The sequence below is a fragment of the Pimephales promelas genome, chromosome 24, assembly GCF_988280905.1.
Source record: "Pimephales promelas chromosome 24, fPimPro1.hap1.1, whole genome shotgun sequence".
In the NCBI taxonomy this organism is placed as follows: Eukaryota; Metazoa; Chordata; class Actinopteri; order Cypriniformes; family Leuciscidae; genus Pimephales; species Pimephales promelas.
The window spans coordinates 25,658,199-25,664,241 of NC_142792.1; positions in this window are offsets into that span (position 1 = coordinate 25,658,199).

Sequence of the window (6,043 nt, forward strand, 5' to 3'; positions counted from 1 at the left end):
TTTTTTTTTGGGCGAAAAATTAAGTATCCCCAATCTTCTCAAAACTCTGGATTCTGATAGAGGGCCATGAGACATAGACCTGAGTGCAACAATGGAGGCTCTAGACCCTTCCAGAGCTGAGATATCGAAAATCAAAATTTCGACCAGAAAAAAAAACAACAGTGTTACCCCTTACGTTTTTTTTGGGGGGGGCGAAAAATTAAGTATCCCCAATCTTCTCAAAACTCTGGATTCTGATAGAGGGCCATGAGACTTAGACCTGAGTGCAACAATGGAGGCTCTTGACCCTTCCAGAGCTGAGATATCGAAAATAAAAATTTCGACCAGAAAAAAAAACGACAGTGTTACCCCTTACGTTTTTTTTTTGGGGGGCGAAAAATTAAGTATCCCCAATCTTCTCAAAACTCTGGATTCTGATAGAGGGCCATGAGACATAGACCTGAGTGCAACAATGGAGGCTCTAGACCCTTCCAGAGCTGAGATATCGAAAATCAAAATTTCGACCAGAAAAAAAACGACAGTGTTACCCCTTACGTTTTTTTTTTGGGGGGCGAAAAATTAAGTATCCCCAATCTTCTCAAAACTCTGGATTCTGATAGAGGGCCATGAGACTTAGACCTGAGTGCAACAATGGAGGCTCTAGACCCTTCCAGAGCTGAAATATCGAAATTCAAAATTTCGACCAGTTTTTTTTTGGGCGAAAAATTAAGTATCCCCAATCTTCTCAAAACTCTGGATTCTGATAGAGGGCCATGAGACATAGACCTGAGTGCAACAATGGAGGCTCTAGACCCTTCCAGAGCTGAGATATCGAAAATCAAAATTTCGACCAGAAAAAAAAAACGACAGTGTTACCCCTTACGTTTTTTTTTTTTGGGCGAAAAATTAAGTATCCCAAATCTTCTCAAAACTCTGGATTCTGATAGAGGGCCATGAGACTTAGACCTGAGTGCAACAATGGAGGCTCTAGACCCTTCCAGAGCTGAGATATCGAAAATCAAAATTTCGACCCGTAAAAAAACGACAGTGTTACCCCTTACGTTTTTTTTTTTGGGCGAAAAATTAAGTATCCCTAATCTTCTCAAAATTCTGGATTCTGATAGAGGGCCATGAGACTTAGACCTGAGTGCAACAATGGAGGCTCTAGACCCTTCCAGAGCTGAGATATCGAAATTCAAAATTTCGACCAGAAAAAAAAACGACAGTGTTACCCCTTATGTTTTTTTTTTTTGGTGAAAAATTAAGTATCCCCAATCTTCTCAAAACTCTGGATTCTGATAGAGGGCCATGAGACTTAGACCTGAGTGCAACAATGGAGGCTCTAGACCCTTCCAGAGCTGAGATATCGAAAATCAAAATTTCGACCAGAAAAAAAAACGACAGTGTTACCCCTTACGTTTTTTTTTGGGGGGGGCGAAAAATTAAGTATCCCCAATCTTCTCAAAACTCTGGATTCTGATAGAGGGCCATGAGACTTAGACCTGAGTGCAACAATGGAGGCTCTAGACCCTTCCAGAGCTGAGATATCGAAAATCAAAATTTCGACCAGAAAAAAAAACGACAGTGTTACCCCTTACGTTTTTTTTTTGGGCGAAAAATTAAGTATCCCCAATCTTCTCAAAACTCTGGATTCTGATAGAGGGCCATGAGACTTAGACCTGAGTGCAACAATGGAGGCTCTAGACCCTTCCAGAGATGAGATATATCGAAATTCAAAATTCCGACCAGAAAAGAAAACGACAGTGTTACCCCTTATGTTTTTTTTTTTTGGTGAAAAATTAAGTATCCCCAATCTTCTCAAAACTCTGGATTCTGATAGAGGACCATGAGACTTAGACCTGAGTGCAACAATGGAGGCTCTAGACCCTTCCAGAGATGAGATATCGAAAATCAAAATTTCGACCAGAAAAAAAAAAAGACAGTGTTACCCCTTACGTTTTTTTTGGGGGGGCGAAAAATTAAGTATCCCCAATCTTCTCAAAACTCTGGATTCTGATAGAGGGCCATGAGACTTAGACCTGAGTGCAACAATGGAGGCTCTAGACCCTTCCAGAGATGAGATATATCGAAATTCAAAATTCCGACCAGAAAAGAAAACGACAGTGTTACCCCTTATGTTTTTTTTTTTTGGTGAAAAATTAAGTATCCCCAATCTTCTCAAAACTCTGGATTCTGATAGAGGACCATGAGACTTAGACCTGAGTGCAACAATGGAGGCTCTAGACCCTTCCAGAGATGAGATATCGAAAATCAAAATTTCGACCAGAAAAAAAAAAAGACAGTGTTACCCCTTACGTTTTTTTTGGGGGGGCGAAAAATTAAGTATCCCCAATCTTCTCAAAACTCTGGATTCTGATAGAGAGCCATGAGACTTAGACCTGAGTGCAACAATGGAGGCTCTAGACCCTTCCAGAGCTGAGATATCGAAAATCAAAATTTCGACCAGAAAAAAAAACGACAGTGTTACCCCTTACGTTTTTTTTTGGGGGGGCGAAAAATTAAGTATCCCTAATCTTCTCAAAACTCTGGATTCTACTAGAGGGCCATGAGACTTAGACCTGAGTGCAACAATGGAGGCTCTAGACCCTTCCGGAGATGAGATATCGAAATTCAAAATTTCTACCAGAAAAAAAACGACAGTGTTATCCCTTATGGTTTTTTTTTTGGGCGAAAAATTAAGTATCCCTAATCTTCTCAAAACTCTGGATTCTGATAGAGGGCCATGAGACTTAGACCTGAGTGCAACAATGGAGGCTCTAGACCCTTCCAGAGCTGAGATATCGAAATTCAAAATTTCGACCAGAAAAAAAAACGACAGTGTTACCCCTTAGGTTTTTTTTTTTGGGCGAAAAATTAAGTATCCCCAATCTTCTCAAAACTCTGGATTCTGATAGAAGGACATGAGACTTAGACCTGAGTGCAACAATGGAGGCTCTAGACCCTTCCAGAGCTGAGATATCGAAAATCAAAATTTCGACCAGAAAAAAAAACGACAGTGTTACCCCTTACGTTTTTTTTTTTGGGGCGAAAAATTAAGTATCCCCAATCTTCTCAAAACTCTGGATTCTGATAGAGGGCCATGAGACTTAGACCTGAGTGCAACAATGGAGGCTCTAGACCCTTCCAGAGCTGAGATATCGGAAATCTAAATTTCGACCCGTAAAAAAAACGACAGTGTTACCCCTTACGTTTTTTTTTTGGGCGAAAAATTAAGTATCCCCAATCTTCTCAAAACTCTGGATTCTGATAGAGGGCCATGAGACTTAGACCTGAGTGCAACAATGGAGGCTCTAGACCCTTCCAGAGATGAGATATATCGAAATTCAAAATTTCGACCAGAAAAGAAAACGACAGTGTTACCCCTTATGTTTTTTTTTTTTGGTGAAAAATTAAGTATCCCCAATCTTCTCAAAACTCTGGATTCTGATAGAGGACCATGAGACTTAGACCTGAGTGCAACAATGGAGGCTCTAGACCCTTCCAGAGATGAGATATCGAAAATCAAAATTTCAACCAGAAAAAAAAACGACAGTGTTACCCCTTACGTTTTTTTTTTTGGGCGAAAAATTAAGTATCCCAAATCTTCTCAAAACTCTGGATTCTGATAGAGGGCCATGAGACTTAGACCCGAGTGCAACAATGGAGGCTCTAGGCCCTTCCAGAGCTGAGATATCGAAAATCAAAATTTCAACCAGAAAAAAAAAACGACAGTGTTACCCCTTACGTTTTTTTGGGGGGGGGCGAAAAATTAAGTATCCCCAATCTTCTCAAAACCCTGGATTCTGATAGAGGGCCATGAGACTTAGACCTGAGTGCAACAATGGAGGCTCTAGACCCCTCCAGAGCTGAGATATCGAAAATCTAAATTTCGACCAGAAAAAAAAACGACAGTGTTACCCCTTACGTTTTTTTTTGGGGGGGCGAAAAATTAAGTATCCCCAATCTTCTCAAAACTCTGGATTCTGATAGAGGGCCATGAGACTTAGACCTGAGTGCAACAATGGAGGCTCTAGACCCTTCCAGAGCTGAGATATCGAAATTCAAAATTTCGACCAGAAAAAAAAACGACAGTGTTACCCCTTATGTTTTTTTTTTTGGGTGAAAAATTAAGTATCCCCAATCTTCTCAAAACTCTGGATTCTGATAGAGGGCCATGAGACATAGACCTGAGTGCAACAATGGAGGCTCTAGACCCTTCCAGAGCTGAGATATCGAAAATCTAAATTTCGACCCGTAAAAAAAACGACAGTGTTACCCCTTACGTTTTTTTTTTTTGGGCGAAAAATTAAGTATCCCTAATCTTCTCAAAACTCTGGATTCTGATAGAGGGCCATGCGACTTAGACCTGAGTGCAACAATGGAGGCTCTAGACCCTTCCAGAGCTGAGATATCGAAAATCAAAATTTCGACCAGAAAAAAAAACGACAGTGTTACCCCTTACGTTTTTTTGGGGGGGGGGCGAAAAATTAAGTATCCCCAATCTTCTCAAAACTCTGGATTCTGATAGAGGGCCATGAGACTTAGACCTGAGTGCAACAATGGAGGATCTAGACCCTTCCAGAGCTGAGATATCGAAAATCTAAATTTCGACCCGTAAAAAAAACGACAGTGTTACCCCTTACGTTTTTTTTTTTTGGGCGAAAAATTAAGTATCCCCAATCTTCTCAAAACTCTGGATTCTGATAGAGGGCCATGAGACTTAGACCTGAGTGCAACAATGGAGGCTCTAGACCCTTCCAGAGCTGAGATATCGAAAATCAAAATTTCGACCAGAAAAAAAAACGACAGTGTTACCCCTTACGTTTTTTTTTTTGGGGCGAAAAATTAAGTATCCCCAATCTTCTCAAAACTCTGGATTCTGATAGAGGGCCATGAGACATAGACCTGAGTACAACAATGGAGGCTCTAGACCCTTCCAGAGCTGAGATATCGAAAATCTAAATTTCGACCCGTAAAAAAAACGACAGTGTTACCCCTTACGTTTTTTTTTTTGGGGCGAAAAATTAAGTATCCCCAATCTTCTCAAAACTCTGGATTCTGATAGAGGGCCGTGAGACTTAGACCTGAGTGCAACAATGGAGGCTCTAGACCCTTCCAGAGATGAGATATCGAAATACAAAATTTCGACCAGAAAAAAAAACGACAGTGTTACCCCTTATGTTTTTTTTTTGGGTGAAAAATTAAGTATCCCCAATCTTCTCAAAACTCTGGATTCTGATAGAGGGCCATGAGACATAGACCTGAGTGCAACAATGGAGGCTCTAGACCCTTCCAGAGCTGAGATATAGAAAATCAAAATTTCGACCCGTAAAAAAAACGACAGTGTTACCCCTTACATTTTTTTTTTGGGCGAAAAATTAAGTATCTCTAATCTTCTCAAAACTCTGGATTCTGATAGAGGTCCATGAGACTTAGACCTGAGTGCAACAATGGAGGCTCTAGACCAGAGGTATTCAATTAAAATTCTAAGAGGTCCAGTTAGAGAAAATTCCATCAAGCAAAGGTCCGCAACATCACATTGACTAACTTTATAATTTTTAAATGTCAAGCGTTATCTTTCAGTGCCACAGCCTAGTAACGTTAGTTGTATGAAAATATGTAAGAAGTCTAGTCAACAGACGACTGTCAAATAAAATAAAAGTCCAATTCAATAATATTTCAACAATATTTATTGTCAGTTTATATATTGAACTGTAGGGATCATAAATAATAAGTACTCTAATAATAAATTATCAATTTAAATGAAATAAAGGCTGCATTTAAAAATAAATTATAAATAAATAAAACACAACAGAGAGCTTTTGAAAAATGTGCGTCTCAAAATAAAGTGCTTAAATTTAGAAAATTAAAATAAAAAGTACAGCTTGAGTTTCCCTTTTAGTTTTTAGTTAACTCCCTTTCACATCTTAAGTTTAAATTAATTTTAACTTAATTTTAACATTTTATAATAAACGATCTTAACACATATTAACAATCGAACAACTTTAACACTTCCTTTTCTCTTTCTTTCCCTTTTATATCCCACTTCCTCACTTTCTCTTGC